The sequence below is a fragment of the Opisthocomus hoazin genome, chromosome 7 (assembly GCF_030867145.1).
Source record: "Opisthocomus hoazin isolate bOpiHoa1 chromosome 7, bOpiHoa1.hap1, whole genome shotgun sequence".
In the NCBI taxonomy this organism is placed as follows: Eukaryota; Metazoa; Chordata; class Aves; order Opisthocomiformes; family Opisthocomidae; genus Opisthocomus; species Opisthocomus hoazin.
In genome coordinates, this window is record NC_134420.1 from 26,243,439 (window position 1) to 26,258,580 (window position 15,142).

General features: G+C 37.4%; 1 protein-coding gene across 25 annotated transcripts in view; it reads right to left on the bottom strand.

Annotated features, from left to right (window-relative positions):
- Nucleotides 1-15,142, bottom strand: part of LRRC4C (leucine rich repeat containing 4C) — a 566,727-nt gene that overhangs the window by 13,533 nt on the left and 538,052 nt on the right. For 5 of the 25 annotated variants that reach the window (XM_075426775.1, XM_075426764.1, XM_075426756.1 and 2 more), the window contains one exon: nucleotides 8,283-8,393. The exons of the other annotated variants lie outside the window; for them this stretch is intronic. The gene's annotated coding sequence lies outside the window, so the exon portion shown is untranslated. The remainder of the gene's footprint in view (nucleotides 1-8,282; nucleotides 8,394-15,142) is intronic. 25 annotated transcript variants of the gene reach the window in all.

A 15,142-nucleotide genomic window follows, 5' to 3' on the forward strand; every position in this document is an offset into this window, starting at 1 on the left:
GCCATGACATTTAAAACTAAATTTGATTAAATATTAGAAAATGTTCTGTCCTATTCTACAGAGTCCTGTATTAGTCTTCTTATCATAGTATTTGTACACCTTAGAGAAACACATTAAATATGCTAAGTTTGTAATTTCATCTGTGTATTCTTTCTCTCATTCCTTCTCCTACAGGACTGTATTCAGACGGTGTTCTGTTTTGGCAGATGTTATTAAGCGTCTGCTGCAAGCTGTTGATACTACAAATGGCAAGTTTAAAGAAATACATTCTGAGTTTGTACTTACAATTGAAGATGTTTGCTATGCTATTCCTTCTTGAAATTCACTGGAAGTCTCATGAGAAGTGTTCCTCTCTTCTACCCAGAGAACAAGTCACAGACACTAGTATGGATCACCTGGGACCCAGTCCAATCCTTCCTACAATGGGAGTGGGCAGGGACTCCTGGGGACCTACTGTCACCTTTTCCCTGTGAACTGTTCTCAGAACTTCCTCTTGACAAGCTCTCCAGTATATGTGCTATGATCTTATCCTTGGCCACAGGAAAGCTTTCATATAAACCTCATGTCAGACAGGGTCTTGGAAAGCCCTGAACTGACTTTTAAATATAAATGTTTAAAACAACCTGAAAGAAAAATCCTGCCATAGAACTGTACAAGTGGCAAAAAGTGACGTTTCAAATTCATTACCCTTTGGGGTATCCAGCTAAGAAGATGTAAATCCCTTGAAAAAGAACAACAGTTCACATTCAGGGAGCTATCCTCACTAGCTGAAGAAGGAAAGGGAAGACAGTAGTAGTTAAGAGGTTCATAACTGTTTCACATGCAACTAGGCAAGGTATCTTCTGGCAGCACAGCATCAGTCCAGGACAACATGAACTCCACCTTTCCCATTTGCAATAACCATATCCTCTCAAGTGTCAGTCCTTCTGCACAAACATCTATTTCTGACCCAGTAAAGGACTGATGATGCTTCATGGACCACAGTACTTTTGAAAGATAGCATGTTGCAAAACCAATTTCACTCTAAAGTGACTAATAACGAATGATTTAATTACTAAATTCCAATAATAAGGGAATTAACCACCTGAATATATTTGCATAAAGCATAGTCATAGGGTCACACATGCATATATAAGACTATATTTGAATTACAGAAATGCTTCATACTGTGATTTCCACACTGACCTTAACAGGTAAAAAACATCCTTTCCCTTTACAGCTAGTCAAGCACTGGAAGCAAAACCAGAGAGACATAACTAAGTCAAATCGTATAATTGTGTTGTCTACTTTGAACTTTGCAAACAAAAATGGTTATGTACTTTTACTTTAACCTGTTTTAATTTTATTCAAATGTTAAATTAATTCTGAAGTAACTTGTTAATAGTGGAGCATTCTGTTTCCATATGTGGTGAAATGAGGCACCAGCACTGTCCCCTATCATCCCTCCCAATGTGTTTTCCTGGGGTATCCAAAACATAGAGCATATATTCACAGAATACGTGGTCTGATTCAAGAACTGATGATGTAGATCTGCCTCAAAAAGTTAGCATTAACAAAGAAATGTTTGAATGCATCTTGGTGAAAATCAAAGGCTTTAAAGGAGCTTGTGAGAAACAGTGGCAAATTATATGACTTATTTTCTTTCTTTCCAGCTCATCTATAAATCCAAGAATCATACATGATAGAGAAGAGGTTAATTCTCTGAAACTTTACACTGTGATAAGTCTTAGAGAGATAAATAATAGACTACTTCATATTTTCGTGTATACATGGCGTTTAAATTGATGAATATACATTTACACAATGCATTATCTGCTTATGTAGGTTGCTTATAGCCAGCTTATTGAAATCACCGGCCAAATTCAAAGTATTATTACATCAATATGAAAATCATACAAGATCCAGGAAACCTGGCATATACTTCTTTAACAAATAAACATTTTTACTGAAGTGCTGTTTATCTACTTCAAGTTAACCAACAGGACACAATGTCCAGTATCAGCAGCACTGCCTGCTTGTTCAGCTCTTCAGACTCTGAAGTGCTGATACGGTATTCTCTGTTCATGAGCCCACCACAGACTTTCATTTTTAACTAGATCCATGAGAGAAAATCATGGGTAAAAAATGACTCCTGCAGAAACCAATGGGACTTCTGTCTTTGATTTCAGTGGAGTCAGGACTCTGCCTCACATGTCACTAAAAATTTGCTATACAGAGCCAACGGTAGATTATTGCTGATGTAAGCACTAGGGCTTTGATGTCATTCTTTTAGGATAGTTTTCAGGAAGATGGAAATTTAATTTTCATTTAATTGACACTGTCATATAGCATAAAAAGAAAAGTAGTAACTGAGACAGCTAAAAAGACAGAGTTCATGTATATGAAAGCATGCTCTGAAATAAAAGTAATGGAATATCTTAAAATGTCACGTTATTAACATATTGGATTCTTAAAAGATTCCAAGAAATTACTCTGCTACTTTAAATATGTACAGCAAGAGAGTGAATCCAAGGTTCAAAACAAATTTGAAAATTATGTGTCCAAAGCAGAATAAATTTGATAGCTGATGATATTCAAGGCTATAAATATGCCTGTTTGCAGTAAAGCTTCCTATTACTATGCTGATTTGTATAGCAATACAAATATATTTGTCGTAGACAGCAGTGATACCACCTACTATTAAAGATGTCCAACATCTGCCATTGTGAAAAGCTGTTTTCAGTTTCTTACAGCTTTGCAAAATTTTAACCATTTACAGATTAAATGTTGTTTGCTAGGGATATACCTATGGTATAGTCACTGAAAGTTGTATAGACATATTCAACGCAGATTTATAGCGGCTATCATACCTCATGGTAAAAAGTAGTTACAAAAAAAAGGAGAACGTTACTGATAAAAACCCAAGTACTGAATTCAGGTTGTTTTTTTCATTCTGTACATTGAAAGATACAAAGTTACTATGGGAAAAATAAGATTTGGCCATATAGTTAAAGATAGTATTAAAACACAAAGCAGCCAATGAAGCTTGTGTTCAAATACACATATTTATGCATGCATAGGTCTACCTATAACACTTTGTAAAATACAGTTGAACACTATTTCTAATAAAAGTCTATTTGTTTCCTATCAGGAAAATATTTTCTGAAGTTTTAAATTCTAACTATTGTTCCAGCCTAAGCACATCAAAAATATAGTGGAATGGCAAAAGCGCTAATGTGTCCAGATCTCTCTGGCTGAGAACTATTTCCTGGATTTTTATTTGTACTCTCTAACTCCAGAATGATGCATGAGGATAAGTACATTAAGCATTTTCAGGAAGTCATTAGCAGAGGGCCATGTAAGCCCTTGAAGTGGACAAATACATTGATAAGGCAGCCCTCCCATGGAGTATACTGGTGAAGACTTTTGGCATCATCAGGCACTCTCTTACCACAGTATTCCATGCCAGTTCCACATGGCTGGGGGCTGCTAGGAATGATGATAAATATAAGTGCTAACTTTGCATTTAAATACCCATGCTGTATAGCATATATATCCCAGCACTGTTCTGCCTTATTCACCTACATCTCACGGTGAACTGTTTGGTCTGGAAGCTTACATAATTGATTGTAGATGTGGAGTATATTTTGTTATTTGCCTGATACTTCTAGCTATATCCACGGGTGCAAGCATGCCTAATGGTGGCTATTAGCAAGTAATTGGCTGTCAACATTTGACCTTGATTTGCAAGAATGATTTTAAAACCTGGGTTCAAGCATCTTCGGAACAACACCTTCATTTCTTTACTCATATTGCTCTCCATATGTTCAATACCTAAGAAAGCTCAGGAGGTGACAAGATGTAATAACAGCAGCTACAAGCAGCAAAGACTACAGGAGGTTATGTCTCACATTCTTCACACAGAAGCACAGAGATCTTCTTTACTAGGATTGGGATCTATATCTCAGTAGGATTTCATGGAAGACAGGAGAGTTGCTGGGGATCAGAGATAAAGAGCACGCACAGATTTCAAAACTTCCTTTAATACTACAGCCATAGATCTAAACTTAAGCTATATTACCAGGCAGGGGATGATGGAAAAAACAAATTTTTTTATAGGTGAGCTCCTCTCTGGCTCTGAGGAGAAAAAAAAAATTAGATACATAGCACATTCTTGCGGCTTCTGTTCTTTATAATCCTTTCCATTACAGAAGTGTGAAAACAATATTCTTTTCTGTAATTTTACAGAAATTGGCCAACTTCAGTCTGGTTCTCCAATAAGATAAATTGGCATTGCTCCATTCAAGTCAATGAAACCAGAATGATTTTTATTCTAGCTGAAGTTTGTGACCCTTGTTACCCTCTAGACTGATCCACTTTTGAGGAATACCAGGAGGTTCAGATAGCCAAATGATATGAAAATGGAGCTTTTATAAAACAGGCTTCAGAGTGTAAAGATAAGATGAATGCTTTTATTTTTAACTGTGTAATAAAGAAGATCTCTCTTCTGATTGCTGAAATGCTGAAAGAATGGTAATTGTACATTAAGAATGGCTTTAGTTTTAGTTCTTAAAAAAAATAAACTTTCCTTTTTCAAACAATATCACCCATGTTTTTTTTTTCTTCCTTAGTACCACAAAATACAGGGTTGCAGTGGTAGCTATGAAATAAAATCAGCAGACATATCTCACTATGAATGAAGAGAGCTCCTTATCTCCAACCACTCTAAAGTGTTACGTCTGGCGTACATAGGATTTAGGAGGTTTTACATTGACCAATAGATGGTAATAGCTTACAGTTATTTACTGACTTTTCTTTAGAAGTTTCTCTGTGAGCTCTAAATCCTACATTCACAAAGACCATATGTATATCAGAATTACCTCATTCACTGAAATCTAGCTATTTCTAGAGAGAAACATAGCAGTTTTCTTATAGTTTACAATGTTACAACAAGAAATACTGAAGACTGCTATCTTCAACTGAAACCGAAGGTAAACTTTAGAAATGTGGGGTACATATCTATGCTCAAATTTGAGGTTCAACATTAGGGTAAACTTCCCTAATGTTTTGGAAAGTACATTTTGGAAAAAAGGCTTGACTCCAAGTGGGGTGGATTTCTCATTCACTTGTATCATGTTAGAGAACAGTATTTGTGTCAGAATAGCACTAGAGCACTGCTGTAGGATTAGCTTGGAAGAATAATCTGCTTTTATGGAATTGCAAAAATAGCTTCTTACAACTCTGTGTCTTGTTCAGCAGATACAACCGATCTTTCTTCAGGACAGACAGAAATCATGGTATCCAATATGAGCAGACTAGCAGTCCACATCCTTGAGTCAACAGTAGCATATGCATAATGATAATCTGTCTTTCAGTATTTGCAGAAGCATGTGCTAGACAGTCTCTCTGACATTTGTCTTGAGTGAGCCAGAGCACGACTGATTAGTCGGGAAAGAGTTAGCCATGAATCATCTTTCCTCTTCTGAAAAGTAAAGACAAATACTGCAAGAAAGTAGCCATCATTTGGTGGGATCTATAAACATCCAGTATCTGCTGCTTAGACTGCCTTCAGCAACTGCTGCTTCTTTTCTTACTTAAAACAGGTAACAAATTCATGCTCCATGGCAAATTCCTGGATTTAAAATCCTTTCTATAGGAGAGAAAATTTGTACTAAAATCTTACTATATTTCTTTACAGCTCTTAATGGGGGGAAGTCTTCTGCTCCTCCACAGAGCAGCCCAGCAGTATAACCTGCAAGACTGCAGTATACTGCAGTCAGCACAACAGCCGTAATAGTTTCTCCTTAATGTATAAAAGTAGCACAGCAAGACACCTTTCAATGTAATTAAGGGTCTGCCAGGAACTTACAAACTTCATTTGTCCTTCTTAAAGAACATAAAATCCTCCTTTTAAAATTTCATTTACCTGCAGTACGGTATCCAAGTTGTCAGCATTTATTTTTTCCTTAAGTGTAGCACAAATTGCTAAGTCATTTCAAAATTACACAGCAGCAAAAAGAACAGATTTTTTCTTTTAATGGTTTGAGGTGCTTTTCTTCTCACCAGGATCATTCACATTTATACTAAATATGACTTCATTTTTCAAAATGAAATTTAACAAGCAGTACTTAAGAGGGAGAAAGGCACTTACTAGATCATATTCGATTGCTCTTCACTGCTATTCTTTATCTCCGAAATTTTACTGAAATTCAAAGTAAGAACATACTAGGGAGTGAGAGGAATAATTTCATTAGTGATTGCTGAATAGACAATGAAGACACAGCAGACAGTACACCTGAAAGCTGGTACAGGGCTACTACTAGAACTGGAAAATCTATCCCAGGGAGCGGCCTTGCAAAGACGTTGTACCTCACAAAGGTTGTTGGCCATGCCATTCTGCCCATTACATGGTGGCGCAATCATCAATAACACGAACAAAATTCAAAGATTCAGACTTTATACTTCAACTAAAGTGACCTGACTCTTCGTCCCCCTGAGAAAGAAGTTCTCTTTTCTGAACACCTGCTGAATTTTGTTATCTGGGCATTTTCTTTTAAAGGACAGTTTCCCATTTCAATTCAATGCACGACGATGAGGTCATTCAACACAAAATTAGTTATGGATGCTGAGCCAGTGCCCTATAGCATGAAGAATGCCTGTAGAAAGTCCTGACTGTGCTGTAATAGTATTTCCTGTCAAATATAAAATTCACAGGCCAGATCCACAGCTTGTATAAATCAGTGTAACTTCACTGCCACAGGATCTGGCTCACTGCATCCATTTAGACAGTTTCTCAAATCCCTGATCCTACATTTTTATCCAAGTGCTGGAGACAGACAACTGAGGGTGAATGGTCTTACACTTGTGAAAAACAACGACAAAAAAGGATACCACCTTTGTTCCTTGCTAATTCTCAAGAATGGAGATGAGTTTTTTAATGTCTGGTACTTAGTTCATTATATTCTTATGAAAATTATGTTTAATGCATTATTTCTCAAAAATGTTTTAACTTAATCAACATCAGGGTCAAAAAATTCCCCTACGGTTTTTTATGTCTCTGTCCTTTACAATGACTATTGGATTTCTGTCACAAGAAAGAAACAAAGGGAGGTTTCTAAAAGGTGTGGATGATGGTTATGCGGAATTCAGTATTTGATATGCATGTGAGTCTTCTCTCTGGAATGCAGACATTAAAGGGTGCAGAGTATAAGTATTTAAACTCCATTTTTCACTCCTCTCCTAATGCATTATGACTTTCCAAAGCTACACTGTAACTAACAAATTCAGGATCAGTACTCAAAGGTCCCAAGCTCAAGCTTTCTTTTTTTTTTTTGTCTAACTTATCTTGTCCTCTCAATAGTATTAAATCCGCCTTATGTTTACTTTCATGATCAGGCACCAAATGATCAGTTGTTTCAAACTGTAGAAGTCTAACTAATCACTTTATCTCTCCTATTTGCCCAGTCAGCTCACTCGAAGATAACTCATGTGTCATTGACCAATGAAGTGATTCAGAGGATTTCAAAAGGGAAATTGGAAATATTGCTTCTATGTGTTTCTGTTCCGTTGCTGTTCTCAACTTGCCCCTTCAAGCAAATGCCATACCCTTACCAATACCACATTCTCTTACACAATATGCAGAAATCTCACCTTTCTGTTTAAAGTTACAGATCCATCTTAAGCACAAGTTAATCATGTATATTGGAGAAGATCACAGCTTTCCATTATCTTGAATATTTGATCTTAATGAGGTCTGGCACCACTTCAACTGAGTTAGAAAAAGTGTGTGAAACTATCAGGACTGTATTAGAAAACAGTACCCACAATCTTTGATGTTTGATTCCCTTCTTACTCAAAGACAGGCGTGAAGTAATAGAATTTTTCTTGTTACTCAAAGCAGCTCGTTGAAAAATCTGGAAACTGCAAAAAGGTTTTGCCAAGAGATTGCACTTCAAAAATTATTCTATAGCTGATTGAAGACCTGAAGTTTATTTTCAAAATGCATCTAAATGTGAAATTTTTATACAGTTCACAGTATAACTCAAAATGTCAAAGTAGGAAAAAAATTATTCATACACACTTAACAGGGTATGCCTCTAGGTTTTCTAGACATGAAAATGGCTTTTGCCCAAATAAGCCACTCTGAGGATTTTTTTTTCCCTATACTTGCCTATATGTAGTATCAGACACACCTGTTGTACCTGAGCAACACCAAAGATCAGTCTTCACAATTTAAACTTAAACATGTTATGGAAAAACAGGGCTAAAACTTGGCCTTTGTAAGCAGTTTAGGGATTACTTACCCTATCACTTGTTCACTCACAGCAAAGCTGAGTGATGTGTGTGACAGTTGCCATTAGCTGCAGCTCATAGGTGAAGAAAATAGTCCTGCCCCACAGATAATGGAGTTATTCCTGTAATACAAGTAGCAGAACTTTGGTGCTGCAATACTGAAGATTACAAATTCACACACTGCTGCTGAAAGATGCTGGGGGGGGAGGTCATCACTCAGTCTGAGCTGAAGCTGATTTGATCTTGAAACTCAGCAGAGTAGCTTCCTGACTCAAGATCATAGAGTTATACAGTCTTCCTCTATAAAGGGTCAGATTAAAAAAAAGGGGGAAAAAAACCACAAAGAGCTCATCTCAGTTAATTACTACAGCCATATCTGGCTCATTAGTGCCATTGACTCACGTGGTGTGAAAAAACAACAGAAAAGGCTGCAATCGAGCAAACTAAATATGAAAAATGCTCTTTTGTACTCATGAATGAAATAGATTAATTGATTTACGGTTAATTAGTCTTTTGACCATCTGACATATTTATAGCTTAAGAGGTAAATAAATACACAATGCAAAAAAAACAGAGCTTGCAAAAAAAATAAATTAATTTAAATAGAAGACCTATTTTCTTTGTAGGTTGACTTCATTTTACTCTTTTTTATTTTTTCATCATCTCCTCCCCCATTGCAAAGCCACTGCCAATAGAATGTACTGAACAATAGCCTGTTATGCAATACACTGAAATACATCCAGTGGTTTTGATGATAATAAACAATTCAGAAGCCTGGAAATGCATTTTGCAGAGCCTGGGGATAAAAATCTAAAGAATTTAATTTCTGCAAACCTTACAAGAGAGTTTTATCCATCCTACAAGATAACCCCAAACCACTATCTAAAAGAAATCATTTTTAATTAGGTTCTGAGGAGGAAACGCTGGCCCCAGTAAAATCATTAGAAAAACACTTTCTTTCCACAAGAGGTTCATTATACTCCACATGTTTTTAGAAGAACAGAAATGCAGTCCTGTTAAATTTTTACAAGATCTCTATTCTCTTCATCCCTGTTAAAAGCTACATACGTCTCTCACCCATACGTATTTTCTTAAGGGTCAGTTACAGACAAGCATAGAAACTTGGAGACTTAAAAGATTGACACCAGCATACTTCACAATAACCAAATCTGTAATTCCTGAAGTAGGAATAAGGTATCTACCTAGTTTTGCAGATCTGAGCCAGAGCTACTCTTCGTGGCTTGTTATTGCATTGTTTACTGTAATTTTCCTGGAGTTTTTAAAGTCGTCTTATATTGGGTTCACTTGAGTAATATATAGATCACCTATTTCTAAGTTAGAAGGAGAACCATGTTGTGATGTCCTCTATCCCTAATTTAGTCTCATCCCTTTTTAAGTTCTTACTAGTGCTGCACTCCAGACAGAAATAAGAAAAATGATGGAGCTGAGACAGTGCAGAATTATAGTGTGCCATGGATGTTTATGCAGAGGGTCTGAAACCATTACCAGTCCTCTGAGACAGTCCTGAGAGACTAGGATTCACCCACTCGAATATTGTGCCATGCAAATGAAACAGAATTGCTTCTGGGGAGAGGTAATGAAATGAGAAGATGAGTGTCTTTGTTACCATTTTCTATTTCATAGAGTAATCATGCCTTAAAGCTGCTAAGACCATTTCCTCAGATACTTATTTGCAGTGTGGGGGTCCAGACAAATAATGACATTTACCAATGCTATTTCATCCTGCCAAGGATGTTAGCCCAACTGGCTATCTGTTCTGTTGTTAGCTGAGAGATGAATGCATATATGCATAAACATAAAAGCATACATATTTTGCAGACGCAAATGCTTTAAAAAGAGGTAGGGACTAGAATTAAGGTCTCAAAAGAGGAAATTAACTGACTTGCCTACTGATGCACCCTAGCCTAGCCTTGTTTGAGGGCAGACACATGTTCCATTAATTTGAAATCTAATTACACTCTACTGCTAAGTACAAATGCAGGGAACTGCATGTACCCAAGGAGACATTTCAAAGAGCTTTCCTCTGTGGAATGTCTGCAAAACCTATTTTCAAACCGGGACCCAAGATCTTGCCTTCACTGAAATGAAGCTAATCTCTACACAGTGAAACAAAAGAGCACTCTCCTAATTAGTGGTGTCTGTATTGGGCCAGACAAATACGACAGAATTCCATTTCAGTCCCCAGGATCAATCAAAATCTGATTCAAATGTGTCGTGTAGAACTGCCAAATACATGTTCATATGTGACTGAAAAAGATCACATATTTAAAAAAAAAGAAGTTGCTAGCTCCATGCTTTAATTACAGTGGCTGAAGAAAGTTTTGAGTTCTAGTTCATCTGCTGGACTGAACAACATTGGGAAACAAGTCTACCAGCAAAGGAACAAAGATCTGTACAGCCTATCTAAAATTCATCCTGCCTTTTCTAAGATTGAATCACTTGGAAAATCTTTCTTTGTTGAAGATCTGTTTCTTTTTAAAATATAAGTCTTATGCCATATTTGACATCCTTATGTCCACAAAATACTATAGGTTCTGGATTTAGTGTTTCATTTGAAATTATCTCCAGCAGCATAACAAAGACGTACATCTTACTGGGCTGAGATTCAGCATGCACTAAGATGACCTCCCGAAAATGCATCATCAAAGAGCTCATCTAAAAATCTCACACCCATGGGTTTGGTGCTTCTGAAACCTTGAAAATCAAATGACATTAAACACAGAACATCTTAGTCTTATTACCACCATGGGCATTATGCAATTAAATCAAAATTTTCACAGTCAATAAAAATCAGCAAAGAATTTTAAAAATCTGTTTTTAAAATTACATGATCACTAGAACGTGGAAATCACTATCAGCTTCGAAGAACAGCTGTAGACTGACAGTGCTTTTATAACCCATTAAAGGTATCTTAATTTGTACATCCTTATCAGGGTTCCACTATTTCAGCAAATTGGTGCTTCAGAGGAGCTTTATCTGAACACACAGTGTTCCATACCAGTGGCCCTGCAACTGGTGATAAAATATAATGAAACAATGTTAACAGCACAGTGTGCTAGCTTGAGCAGTGTGTAATTCAATGAGTTTTGTTAGTTTGGCTGGGGCAGTTCCAACCTGTCTGTAAATTCAGATAAAAAGATAGAAACGACATTTTTCACCAAGTCTGAGTTGCACGTGTCCTCCCTGGCTCTCACCATGTTTTTTTTTTTCCCAGACCAATTAAAGATAGTCCATCATTATTACTGAAATGTTCCTAAGTCCAGCTCCGGACACAGAAGGGACTCATGGCTCTGTGGTCTGTAACAGAAGTAACTGTGCTTTTGTTCCATAAGCACGCAGAGCCAGTAAAATAAACTCTTTTCTTCTGCCTCACACAACTCTCCACTTACATTGTTAGGTGCTTTCAGCTTCATTTGAAAGATCAAGTATTGCTCATTCCTTAAAGCAAAATACTGAACTTCATGGTTGTGTGACCTGATCCAGTGTGGTAAAACTTCTCCTCGCAGGCCGCGGGCTGCGAGGTCTCCCTATCAAACTGCAGCTGCTGCCTCAGCAATCACACTGCATGCAGTGTCTGCCCGGGGGAATTTATGGGTGCATGCTGCAGGCAAAGGGGGCCGGGAGCCGGGGGCAGAGCAGCCGGCGTGCAGCAAGATGGCAGAGGGCTGGGCTGTACCGCAGAAAAAAATGAGAGAGCAAGGGAGCTGCTGACAGCCCACAGACTGGATGATCGGTTTCTTTCTGAAATGAGGAAAGTAAAACAACACTCAGCAGTGATGAAAAGAAGTAAAAGAGCAGCCATGAACTATCACTTCTCTCAGCGTTGCAGGGACTGGCTCTGTGCCCAAGGCAAAATCACATCTAAACTCTCACACGCAGATGAGCAGCTGAGAGGGAAATGCTGGAGTATGCACAGACTATCTGACTTCTCATTTCTAACTGGTCCTAAAAGCAGCTGAAGATCCCAATGTCGGTATTCAGCCTAAATGTTATAAATGTATATTTTTTGTAGTCTGCTGCAGCCAAATGTAGTGTCGGTAAGTGATGCAGGAGTGCCCCTGTAGGAGACTTAAAACTCCTTCTTCAGGAAAGCTGCAGCTCACAGAAACTGTTCCCCAGCGCTGTGCTCCCATATCTGTGCTTCACTAAAAACCAAGGAACCTCTCTAAGCACTGACCCCCCCACCAACAAAGCAGCTAGTCTCTGCTACTCACCACTAAGAGGTACCAACAGGGGTAGAGGCTTACCCGGATTTAACTGTGACGGTCAGGGGGTGTTTGTCAGTATTGTGACCATCTGAAGTGCCTTAAAACCACAAGTTTACCCAAGTGAAATAAAAAGGTACAAAATCCTGCATTTCCAAGCAGGCATTGATATATATAATTCGATTAATTTAAAAGAAAACTCCTTCATGCACAGGTTATAACTGCCATCTGTGCAGGAATCCTATACTTCCCACTGAAGCACTCTGTCCTGCCCACTCTCAGGCATGGGGAAACGGATGAGAATAAACCCTAGGTTGAGGTAGTAAGGCGGTTCCTCAACTGTCTCCCTGTGTATGAGGGGACATATGAATGAAACTACAGATCAGCCAGCTCCAAGACAGACGAATTTTTCATTGCTCAAGATGATGAACACATTAGTTCATTACAGTCTGAAAGGTGAAGCTCCTCAGGTAGTTGAAATTGAAATCAATCTACCATTCTTCTCTCTCTTTCACGTCAATATCTGCATTTTTTTTCACTCAAGCAACAGACACCCTGACCAGCCATTTAAAACCATGTTGTTAGCTGTTCTTTATGCTGAATTAGGGTCACTGTCTGTGAGATCAGCCTACCTGACAATAATCAACACACTGTACCCAACTCTTGCCAGGGAGAAGAGAGCTGGTTTTATTTCCTCTCATTCCAAGTTTAATTTTCTCTTCTTAATATGAGTTTTAAAGGGTCTCATAGAAATGTCAACTCTGCATTGCTTGATGATGGAATTTCATTAGTCTAAGGTGACATTTTAGGTTTTGTTTTAATCATTTCTAGTGTTATTGCTTCCTGCAGTGAAGGATTCTTTTAAATCATCGACACATTGCTGTGCACAGTAGAGACCTCCCTTGGCAGGATATGAGAGAAAAATCACGTACTGACAGGTATTCATACCACAAAAGCGGACAGAGAGTAACAAGGAATAAAGCAGTCAGAGAAACTCTGAGCATGGCCATCTTTTGCAAACAGAGTAATCAGAGGACAAGGCATGTTCTAAAGTTGTTGAGGAAAACCTTTCGGCGTACAGAAGCAATTACAACTCCCTTGACTGTAGTCCAAAAACAAATCCACAGCATTTCCTTCTGCACCAAATTTAAAAATAAGTATGTATATACATATAGATAAAGCACATGTGAATACACTGCAACTCAATTTGTACCAGCAATATCCTTTAAATAGAACCAGAAATATTCAGCAAAATACGACACACAAGAATTGTAGGAAACTGTAACAAAATTCTCTAGACCACGGCTGTTGAAGTCCAGGTCTATATTTTCTAAGTTACCTTGCATTTTTACAAATTTACATTTACCTTAACCATCTGAATTCATTAAAATCAATGCCCAGCTCCCAAAAGCTATTCTATTAATTGTTCTAAAGAAAGTTAAACCCTAGAATGCAAGCTCAAGTGCTTGAACATAGCATGATCAGCATTTATTTGAGTTGTGTTTTATTGATGAAGCATATAAATAGGATTTAAGCATTCAAAAATTTAGTAAGATATAGAAATGACTGACAAAATTATCTTCGTATCTTTTGAGCTTGGACACAGGCAAACCTTTTTTTAATCACTTGTTTTCATAAATCTCTCTAGAGCTTAAGATCGCAGTTTAAAAAGGTATCTTTTTCCTACATACAAACAAAAATTATTTTTTGTTTATTGGAAAGATCATGAAGAGTGACACCACTCTTAATAATGAGATTATCAAAGCCGTTGGACACATATTAAAATTTTGCATTATTTACATATTTATACTTTCCATTAAGGAATATCAGAAGAACGTGCTGTCAAAAGAAAAATTGATTTAAACCCAAGAGATTATTTGCCCATTTTTCAACTCTTCTTCTTTATATTTTAACATTTTCCTGCAGTGCTATGATCACAAATAGCAGCATTTTGTTGGTGCACACGAACTGCAGAAACAAAACCTGATTGGTGTTCATTCATTGTCCAAGTGAAGAAAGTGCACAGTGTAAAGAGCACATGAATTAGCTATAAAAATTCTGTCAGCTTTAATAATTTACGTTATTATTAGTAACACTGTGTGAGCAGGCATGTTTCCCAGGATTCTCTATACTCAAGGCAGTCCAAAATTCATGCCTTTCCTGTGGTTAGGCTTTATTAGTGCATGAAAAAATAACTTAGCATTTCAAAATATGGATGTTTCTATATACACCTCCTCAAACTTAAACTGCTGGTAGTTCTCCTCCTTCAGAATGCCTTAATCTTTCCTCTTTAACAAAGCCATTCCTACCTCCTTTGTATTTAGGTCATGATAATGAGTTACCTGCCTCGGTGAGTCATTGTGCTGCTATTGACAATTCTTATGATTTTATAATGAGATATGATTTTTAAGCATCAAATTATATTACCATCTTGCAGTCAGTCATGAAGCTTTCCATACTTTGAAATGACTACTGGCCACACTTCCATACTGGCATTTGCTGCAGAAGCAGCTACAGTCCATATGTAAATATCCACTGCTTTTTGCTATTTTTAACAAAATAAAGCCAGGCTTCCCTGAGAGTTAATGGCCACCTCCTAGATTTGATTTTATGCTTAGTGGGCTGAATAATAAGACTGGTCAGGA